The sequence below is a fragment of the Hetaerina americana genome, unplaced genomic scaffold (assembly GCF_022747635.1).
Source record: "Hetaerina americana unplaced genomic scaffold, ioHetAmer1.1.p SCAF_5, whole genome shotgun sequence".
NCBI lineage: Eukaryota > Metazoa > Arthropoda > Insecta > Odonata > Calopterygidae > Hetaerina > Hetaerina americana.
Genome location: NW_027287095.1, coordinates 36,567,752 through 36,579,499, shown reverse-complemented (window position 1 = coordinate 36,579,499; position 11,748 = coordinate 36,567,752).

The window sequence follows — 11,748 nt, the reverse complement described above, 5'->3', positions numbered from 1 at the left end:
TAGAGTATATTTTGACCATGAACTAGTGAATGTTGAAAGCGTTTCTGGTAACAAGAACGTATCTTAAACAGAAATTCGAAAGCCATACGACATGCGTCACCGCATGAATATAAATAGATTCTCTCATTCAACTCCTGCGGAAGAGGATCCTTGGTCAGGTGAATGAACGACTGACTAATCCAAAAACAATCTAAAAGATTATACAATCACAAAATTATTAGAGAATTAATGAAATATGATTTTTCGATATGAGATATTGGTCTTGCTGAATTTTCTTTCAGATGACCAACACGCTGCCATATGATCATCAAATTTATCATTAGACTACAGCTCAGCTATGCACGCCTCTTTCTTCTAATGACGGCCTGCACTTAAAAACTGACATAAGTAAATAAGCATCATCTCTTTCCTGTCATCAAATCTTGTATTCCTGAAGAGTTAGTAACTCTGGAAGCATGTATAAAGTACACGAATCAATTGGATAATAATTAAGTAGCCTCAACTAATTGATGATTCACTTCATGGGCTTTTTAATGCCTAATGAAAAAGAAGAACGATGGTACTTTCTACAGAATATTTACTGCTGTTTCACCGTTTTAAGGCACCATCAGGTACAACTGTTCTTCTTATTCAACGGATGATTATTTTTAGATGGCCTCACAATAAATCGATACTGGCAAAAGCGTGGGCTATTTGGGGCAAGACTGGATAAGAGAGGGTCTACCTTACAAGGAGACGACCACCTATGGAGGTAGGCCCCTCGGGCGCCAACGAATTGAGTCCCCCGAGGACACTTTGGAACCATACCATAGCCACTCAACGGTCAAAGGAGTTGCCAGTGGCTCCAATCAGGGTAAAAATAATATAACCGATGTTTAATGACCCGTTTAAAACTATTGCCTCCTAATCCCATGGAATCAGCCCGATGAATCTGTTAGAAAAAAATAATAAATTTCGAATCTCAAAACAAGTTTAGCATTGTACTAGAATGAACAATCATTTTGTTTCGGTGGGTGAGTCAACGAATGTATACCAACTCTTTGTGTTTCCACAAAATAGATTGCATTCTTAGATTTGGTATAATAAAGGGGAAATGAATCGGACTCAACTGGACCAGTCACATAGGGGTGTCAATATAAGGTACAAAGACCGACCTGATATAATACTTAGATAAATAATACGAATTGGTTATTTCGAAATCATGGCGGAATAAAAATTTCTAAATTCAGGGAGAAAATCGCGTGAAGAGTGGAAAAATAAATTACGAAAGGACTGTTCAAATATGATAAAATTAACCCCAAATGTCGTGTATTCATGGTTACCTTCGTTCAACGGCAACTTCGGACCTGTGAACTCTGTCGGAGATATATAGTATTCAATTGGTAAAGTACGGCATGCGATATCCAGTTGACGGGACAGTCGTAACTTTAGATAAAAGGAACATAGCGCGTCATGTGAAAATCATGAGTTATAGTTCCTGTCTCATCACCGACATCACGACGAATTACAAGCATTGGGCATCAAGGATGAGGGCACCTATTTTAGTCACAAGTCGGCAACCAAAGTTCACTTTACATGAATATCTATGACCTCAATTAGTCTCAAATTTGTATGAAACGATAGTCATAATTATAAAAGGTCAGCGACCCTAATACAGGTTTAAAACACCCTCATAGGTAACCTATTAACTTCTACTCTAATTTTTCATAGTTAATATTGCTATTCTCTAGCATAATGAATTCTGATTCTCATATTTCATCCTCATCTTTACCCATAGTCCCTTTACGATTAACTCTATTAATGTTTAATAACGATATTGAGACTAATAATGTCGTCAATTAATTTCCATTTTCTGCTAGTAGGCATAGACATTTATTGGAATCTCTCTTAGCCCATTGTCGAAAAGTGAAGAGGTTCTGCCGTATGCCAATGCGAATGCCGTCTTCTCTCACTATAAACCACATTAATATACTTCATTTCAGTTTTTCTTTAGCTACATACACGTATTATATGTATCGCCATTTTGTAGAAATCATTCATATTAAGAAAAAAATTATTTGGTTTATTATTACTGTCAGTTTCCATTTAAATATTTTACAACCTTGTTTTAACATTGCTTTGCCGCATTTAGGAGTGCCGTAACACATTTTCCATGATTCGCATTTATAAATGAACGGAAGAGGAAGTATGGCAGGCCTGGAGAGATTACTGGGAAACGTGTAATGTGGATAATAGTAGAGAGAGGTAAGTAATATACATACTTCTACGCATATTTGGCTTCCTCAAAACTCATGATTAATGATGAGGGGGAAGGCAAGAGCTCGAAGATTTTTCTGGTTCAAAGAAAGATTCTTCCGAGAAGGAAGAGGCAAGGGAGTTAAACCAAGGGAACGATTAATGAACAAATAAAGAATGACATCGGTGACATATCGTCAATGGCGTGCCGCTCCTATCTTTGGGCAATGAATATTTCCATTAATTTGTAAGTATCGAGATATTCCCCTTATGTTCACATTATAAAACACGAGATTTAAAAAATTGGTAATCTGAGGAAATACCAACAGATTTCGCAAAAGAATCAGCGCTAGTGTTCCGTGCCTTTTTATTCATATTCTCTCATTTCAAAGCAGGCTTTTTGAAGTGTAACTATGACATCACGTGTACTACCCTGGAGTGTGTGCACCCGTGTACTTCTATATAGTTTCTCCATTTGATGACTTCGAATATGGTTCAGCGTCCTGTTTTTTTTATTTTAAGGAGAATTCGCATTTTTTGGGTCACGAAATGGTGTGCCAACTGTTGATAGTACATACGTTCTGTAGAATATTCTTTCCCTCAGTATTTGAGAGACCTAAGAGAATAAGTCTTGAGTATATTTACGCAGGCGCCGCAGAGGAGCATTGAAAAATTCCCGAAAAGGAAATTTAAAAATTCGTGGCTCGGGATATTGCGCATTATATTCGAATTAATAATGTGTGATTTCATCCTTAATGATGCTTGCTCTCAGTAAATGTCTATAAGGATCCATATTATACAAACTCTGGAGACACCATTGCGGTATAAAATATAATAACTAATATTATCAATAACAGTCTACCGGTTAATATAATTTCGGATGGACAAAAACACAAATCACCCCTATAATTCTAAGCCTTATCCACACGATACATCGTGTGGATAAGGCTTAATACTACTCGCAAATCCGTCTACGAAGAAATGCACATTTTTGCATGATTGGCTGGTGCCCTAACACCTATTTGCCAAACTCCCTGGCGGCAGCTTAAGTGGTATTACATACTCGGAAGGTGAAATGCATTTTGACAAAATGATAGTCAGCATTATAAGCCATTCGAAATTGATTGTTAGGTACTCGAAAACAAAGATCAGTCATCATTCAACTCCTGTGAGTACATGGGACTTTTGGAGGGAATGTAATTCACGTAAAAGTCGACCGTCGCTCAGGACGACTCGCATATAACCCAATTTGTGTACGTGTACATAAACACCTCTTCAGAATAGTGAAAACCATAGCCCTGATAGTCTGGGATAGATAGCCCGTCTGGTAGTATGAAACTTTGAGCATTAAATAAATAGGAACGGCAATCCCAGCCTTTAAGCTACCGCAGTCCCCGCCTCAGCATACTGTATTTGACTTCATCTTTCTCTCTGTCCAGTACATGAAGGAATTTATATATGTAACAGAGTAAATAAAATTGGTTATAATGATAGTAGCTATTAGAGGAGACTGTCTATTAGAAATCAGTGACTAATTTTGGAAGAGGTATGATTATCAGGGAATGGGGGAAGGGTGGAGAGAAACCTGGCGTCAGTATTAGCCTTCTCGAATCGAAAGATATAAAGGGGTAAGCGATTCAACGTTCCATCCGATTGACGGCGTATTCCACTTAAAGCGCTCTTCATGTAACATGACTAAGAAAGATTTTGGCACTATCGGCATTCGAATCCGGCTGGGGAGCCACTACACTAGCCACTGCATCAGCCCTATCCGGGATTTGCTAATTGACAAGTATTATATGTTCGAAGGAAGAGCTGGCTGAGACGAGAGGCATATATGCATTATGCCAGAAAATCACGCCGCGAAAATCTACGATCCCATATTATACCAGAATTTAAAACATATTCAAACAAATATTGCGTGGCCAATGTATCGGTATCAGTATTTGATCCTGATTATAAATCAGCCTGCGGTGACTGGTGACCTTATCGAGCAGGACTCGTTTGATATTTTCGTCGGCAATGACTAGTAGTAGTAGTTTTGAGGGGAGGCGACCGACAGCTAAGGTCATTTGCGCCATAGGGGATGGACAGGAAAGGATGAAGGGTGGACAGAAACCCGGCGTCGGCATTAGCCTACTCTTTACGAAAGGCGCCAAGGGGTCCGCAGTTTAACGTCCCATCCGACGGACGGCGTACTCACTCAAAGTGCCCTCCACAAAGCACCTCAAATAGGGATCGAGATACCTCTGAAAAATATTCAACACCGCCGGGATTTGAACCCGCGCCATCAGGGTGGGAAGCCAGTACGTTAGCCCCCGCACCATCTCGATCCCTCGGCGATTACTTGTGACGTACATTTATAATGAGGCGAAATGGTTTCCGATTGCCTCAAAGATATATAAAAAGAACTCCATGAAACTCATTGAATTTTCGTATTCTTTGTGGGGGTATAAGTCCCAAAGTAAATGTTGGGGTTGGTCATTCTGTGAAAAAGGATTTGACGCGTCCACGAGGATTGAGAAATCATTATGTTTGAAAGACGACATTTATGAAGAGAAAGGAAGAGACAAACCTTTTATGACTGAGTGTTTAAATTGTTTTGAATCAGTCTCAACACAAGAAGGGAAGTCGCAGTCCAGTGGGTAGAGCTACCGACCATCGGCCTCGGATTCGATTGCCGAGGACGCCTCTGAGCACCCTCAGCATCACCCAAGCTTTGTGGTGTTTCGGGAGCCAGAACTTTCTGGAAAACCACAGGTGGTACAGAAAAGACACTGAACCCCCTACTCTGATATGTGAATTTCGCATGCCGTTGGGATTAGAACTAGGTGAACTGAACCCTCACCTATCAAACCAATCTTCGAGATTGAAAACTGCGGACGGTAAACATGAACGTTGATGATTCTTAGGAAGCAACACATTTTTGTGCACCTGGAATCATATAATTAAGAGTATCAGGGCTCACCACATGGACGAGTCATTGAATTTGATACCTTCTACTTTTAAGGAAGTGCGAGAGATGAACAATGTATAAGGGCACGCCTCCATAAAGTTTTAGCCCTTCACACTGGCTCCGAGACTACCGTTTGAAAGATCCTCGCCCACTCCCCTTCCCTCCAGCGGTCACCGTCTAATCCTCGTCACGTTCCCTTCAATTCCAGATTTCATGGAGGGGTCTTGACCTATCCCCTTTCCCTGACCCCTCATTGAACCACACTACAGCCGGAAGAAAATATGACCCTTCAGCTATCATATTTAGGGGTACAATAGAAAGGGTGTTGTTAGCCCGTTTTACCAAGTTAAATAATATAGGGTGATCAAGAATCCAAAACCAAGTTGGTTGAGAGGAGAGAAGGCTGTTCAAATAATTGTGTATGACACAAAATCAATTGTAAAATCTCATTAGATAAAGACGGATCTGAATAGAACTAGGTTAAGGGTTAAGGATAAAATGCTGCATTTCACGCAATGTACCTAAGGAATATTTTTATTGAGACCGTACTTAGAAACATTTTGGGAGAATAAAAAGGGATGTAATATAAACTACATCAGATTTGGGGATTATGAGGTGACATTAGCCGATGAGAATAGGGCATTTCAGGGAATTAAGACAATGGTAGGCGAGACAGCGAAGAATTTCAAGATGAAAATAAATGCTCGAAAAACAAAATTAGGAGAATGAAGACGGAGAAAGAAAATATGACTGCGGGAGGAAGATAGAGAAAATTAAAAGCTACAAATGCCTGGGAAGTGGGTTTACGGAAAATAGGGAGCAGTGAAGAGCAGATTGAAACAAAGAATAGCTAAGAGGCATACAGAAAAAATCATGCGCATTACTTTCATAATGGACTATGTATGAGCATTCAAAAAAAGAAAATCTTTGCGATGTAACAGCCTTAAACCGGAGCTGAGGAAGAGCCAGGTCAAATGTGCGGAGCGTTCTGACTCACGGTAGTGAAAGATGGACCTTGGGGAAGAGATAAAAGGATTGGGTATAGAGCTTTGAGATGTGGGCGTGGAGAAGGTTGGTGGGATTAAAATGGGTGGGCAGAGTAAGGAATGTGGAGGTGCTAAACAGATAAGGGAGGCTATAAGTTTACTCAGAAGAGAAAACTGGATCGCTCGTGTGTTCAGAGGGAAAGGGATTCTCAACAAAGGACACTGATGGAACAGAAGAGGGAAAAAAGAGAAAAGGAAGAAGACTGAATATTTTAGATGGTGCAGTGAAAAGAGCATAAAAGGAGACCAATAAACATACCTGGGCCAGGGGAGGATAGAGACAACGCTCGTGTACGGGGCCTGCATCTCGGCAGAACACCCTATGATGATGAAACTACAACTATTGGAACCAGTTAAAGACAGCGATACAGCCACGATTGGGGAGATTTGGGGACCGCATTAGGCGGACTTCTAATTTTCACAATATGAGCGGAATATTTTTAATGTATACATAGACAAAATGAATATCCCCTAAAAGGACAAGTATTTGTTTTTACGGCGAATTATTATCTCCCCTCCCTGCACGGTATTTCAAGGGTATATTTTTCCTAAAAGAGTATGCTAAAATGCTAGGGCTCATGGCCCCTCAATTCTCCTTTTGAACATATCTTATGTTTAGCGATATCAACTACATCCACTGATGATAGTCAAAGAAGTACAACATATCTGGCCAATTATGTCATGATTGGAGGAGAAGTTTAGACAATCTTTGCCTTTGTAAAACTTAGTTCTCAAAAGACAAAGCAATTCGTCTGGTCAATGCCAGGGAAAAAAAGTTGAATATTATACGATTAATGTATTGAAAATAGAATTTAGGTTTTCCTCCTACTTTCACTTTTCACGTGGTGATTTTGACGGTATGAGATTTAAATATTAATTAATTGTGATTCGATTACTACACTTCGATCAACCGCTTAGTTAAAATATTTTAAAAGTAGTACTTTCTTAATTTAATCGAAAATATGAAAAATGCAATACAGATTATTTGAACAGAAATTTCATGCCGAAAATTCTTCATAACTTCAAGATTCGCTTAGTGAAAGTTTTGGCAATCCAATCAAAATAAGAGTAATAATATAACTAAATGGAATATTCCGCGGAATGATGCAAGTTTTCCTATGCAAATTCATAATTCATTCAATTCAGTTTAATGGATGGCAAATTTCCTCCTTTTTCTAGATACATAGTTCTTCACAGCGACGCGTCAGTCTTTGTTGTAACTTCCGGATATCATGGAAGAATTTTACACCTATTTAAATTATCTGTAATCCTTTCATCAAAAATAATTGGCGTCTGATATGTGAAAGGGTTGAGGCCATTAAGATAATTAGATAGGAACGCGAGAGGGGACTGTTAGTTTTGTCACAAATGCTACCAAAATTCTTTGAATTTCATTTAACCTAGGAAAATGAGCCTCCGATAGAGGGTGTACCCATCCAGTTACCACTGGAAGTATGGACTAAATGAATAAGGCACCACAGTTATGATTACGTGTACAACACGCGGAGCGAAGAGTTTGTTTGGAAATAGGCCACTCTCCCTAGTTTGCACTTTTCCTTAAAACAATTTCATTAGGTAGGTCCCTCCACCAAGGAAAATTCTCGCGACTGATTTACAAGTCCAATACCCGCAATTAATATTAATTACGACTGAAAATAATAAATTTGTTGACAACAATAAGAAAATGCCATAAACAAGCTAAAAAAAGTATTGTCGAATCAGTTTACCGTAGCATGAATTCAGAGGTCATACACGATTCTCAGCGGATCACCATCCATTTAATTAACCACGTTTGTCATCTCCGACCTCCCTCATCTGCCCTTTCCCTCTGCCCGAAGAGTAAAAATGCGCCCGAAATATTCAAGATTTGAATCGATTGAGGATATCCAGAAGACCGAACCAATTAAGAATATTCCAAGAAGAGACTTCTCTGAGGCCATGAAAAGATTGAAAACTCGTACTGAGCAATGCATTGCATCAAAATCTGTTTCGAGTAAATAAACCATCAAAACTCACTCAATCTGTTCACTGACTGTCTCTGAAGGGCTAACTCTTCAGGCCGTTGGGGCGAAAAAGATAACGAAAAAGTACTGCTTCATTTTGCGAAAGACCTTGTATGAACATGAAAATGTATATTCACCGTTGGACTAGTTATTGGAATGAATTCGATATCATCAGGTGATGATGATCTCCCCGTTCCCCACTCGCACCTGAGCAGTCTGAGACATGTACAGGTTGTGGATAAGCCCCCTGTCCCTGCAATTTATTCCTATTTTCTGCAATATACACAAGAGTTTTTCCCAGTTCACTCTATCAAACGCTTTTTCGGAATCTATGAAACAGGCAAATACGTCCTGATTGTATTCTATATTCCTCTCGATTAATCATCTCATTACCGTAAATATACACACATATATATATATATATATATATATATATATATATATATATATATATATATATATATATATATATATATATATATATGTATGTATACATACAAACACACATATATTTGATAAGGCACTCCTCATACTCTGATAAAGGTGAGTGGGACCATCGAAATATTAAGTCAGGTGGTTCGTTTTAACTTTTGTGCATTTTTTTACGCAACATTATATATTTATAGAAGCAAATTTAACACAGCCGTGGCAGACCTGAGAGATAACAAGGTACAGGAGTTGACAAAATAAACGGAGAAATGATCAAGGCACTCGAGATAGCTGCGACAGCGGAAAGATACCAGAAGATTTCGAGAAAAGTATGATGATTGCAATACCGAAGAAACCGAAAGCAGATAAATGCGAAGAACAGAGAACATAGAGCCTGGTAACTCAAGCATCGATAATCCTTACTCGGATAATTAGCCAAAGAATATTAGGAAGGATAGAAGGAAATCTCTCAGAAACCGAGGATCAAGAGAGGCAATTCTCAGCTTGAGAGTTCTGGCCGAAAACAGGAGATAAGTAGGTAAGCCATATGTGGAATTCGTGGATTTGGAGAAGGCCTTGGACAATGTCAAATGGAACAAGATGTTCAAGATACCAGAAGCGCTTGTATTGGACTACAACAACAGAAGAATTCTCCCCCCTCTCTCACCCACCCCTCCTCTCCCTCATGAATGGTATATAAATGGACTGCGACTTGATTAATTTGTACCTGATGATGACGCTTAAGCGTTGAAACAAGTTGTACGTAAATAAAGAACAGTTAAAATATACATTGCTTTCTTGATTTAATGAATTATCCGTAACCTCTATAAGAATCAGGTTACAGCAATGCAAACTAAAAATGGAAGAAAAATAGATGCCAAAATAAACAAGGGAGTAAGACGAGGATGCAACCTCTCGCCAGCAATATTCAAAGTATACTTGGAAGAGGCAATAAAAGAAACTCAAACATTGGGTATCAAAGGAGTCAAGGTACATGGAGAAGAGACCAACATGCTCCGGTTTGCAGGTGACATCGCAGTAGTGGCGGAAACGCGATAGGACCTGCAGGCAACTCTAAGAGCTATGGATCAAATACTGGGGGAATATAATGTGATCATCATCAAGAAGAAAACTAAAAACTTTGTGTGTGGAAGAGAGAAGCTGAATACAGATATCACAATTCGAGGGGTGAAACAGGAGCAAGTGGAATCCTTCGTCTACCAGGCCAGCAGTATTACATGGGATGGAAGAAGTTCAACCGACATCAACCGAAGAACAGCCCAAGCTAAGAGCACATTCATGAAGAAGAGGCAACTACTATATTCAAAGAACATAAGGATGATAAAAGATTTGGTGTTTTCCCGGCGTATCAGCTGCGTAAATTCCTCTCGGGTCCTCCACCGGGTAATATCGTCCATATTGGCCGACGTTTCGATGTCCGACTCGGTCATCGTCTGAAGAGGTCGTCAGAAGCCCTGAAGACGATGACCGAGTCGGACATCGAAACGTCGGCCAATATGGACGATATAACAGCGGTGGAGGACCCGAGAGGAATTTACGCAACATAAGACTGGTTACAAGGAAGCCTCAAGCGTGAAGACTCTCGTGCGGAGCATGGCGCTCCATGGAACTGAGACTTGGAACATTGGAAAAGTGGACCAGCGAAGAATATAAGCCTTTGAAACATGGTGCTAGATGAGAATGCTGAATATTAAATGGGCAGACAAAGCAAGGAACGATGACTTATAAAGAAGACCAGAAGAGGATAGGACTATATGGAGAACTCTAGGGCAAAGAAGAAATAGATGGATTGGACAAACATTGAGGCACAATGGATTGATTAGGAATACATATACAAGGAAAAATAGAAGGAAAGATTCCACAAGGACGACCTGGAGACATGTACATAGGACAAATGAAAGACTTAAAATAGAGAAGGTATCAGGGATTAAGGGAATTGACATTGAATAGAGTAGAATGAAGGGCTGCAGTAAACCAATCCTAGGATTGAAATACTGATAATATTATTATAAGGTAATTTACCGATCAAGGTAGGTTTTTGAATGGACACAACGACCAAATAAATATTTTGTAACTCCTAACAAAACACAATTCAGCAACCTAGTCTACATCAGGTCCCTCTTCATCTCTGAGTACTTCCTTCCTCCCTTCATCCCATCCAACATCCCTATCCTGTTCCTGCCCTTTCCTCGTTTGCCTAACATTCTCCCCAATTACATTCTTCAACAACCCACTAGCGCTCAATACGCCCTTCATCCATTTTTCCTGTCTCCATTGGATTTCTCCCAAAAAGCCCCTCTCTTTGCCCACCATACCAAGTACTTCCTCATTTGTCTTCCTTTCCGTCCATTTCACCTTCTCCACACCCACATTTCAAAAGCCTCCAGTTTACGCCTATCCTCTTGCTTCAATGACCACGTTTCCGCGCAGTACATAGCTACGCTCCATATAAAAGTTTTTACGAGTCTTTTCTTAATATCCTTACTCAACGTCCCTGTCATCAGCTCCCTCCTCCTTGTGAAAGCCTCTTTGCCTAGTGCAATTCATCTCCTCATGTCCTTACTACTTTGACCGTGTTGATCCAAAACACTTCCGAGATACGTAAACTGTTATTAATATAGTATACATATATATACTACGTATATATACGCCTCTTCGAGATTTAACCAAGGTTGATAACGATATTTAACACCAAAATATAGTAATACAAGAATGATATCGTTTGATTTAAATATGACTCATTGATAAAATAAAATTAAATGAAATCTCAAAAATCAAAGGGTAGATATTTGTTACGTTTTAACCAAAAACTAAAGATTCACACCTACTATCTCGGATTGGATTTCAACATGTTTATCGCAGAGTTCATGTGTTTACCTGCGATATCTCACGTCATTATTAGTTGATAAGTTACAGCTCGCTAAAAATAAATGATTTGAAACTAACCTGAATATATCATTTGATTTGATTTGGTTTTCAAATTGCATCTCCCAAATGCCGATTAATCGTATTTGAACAATCAATTTCAGTCGTGAATCCAATAAAGGTGCAAGCTGAG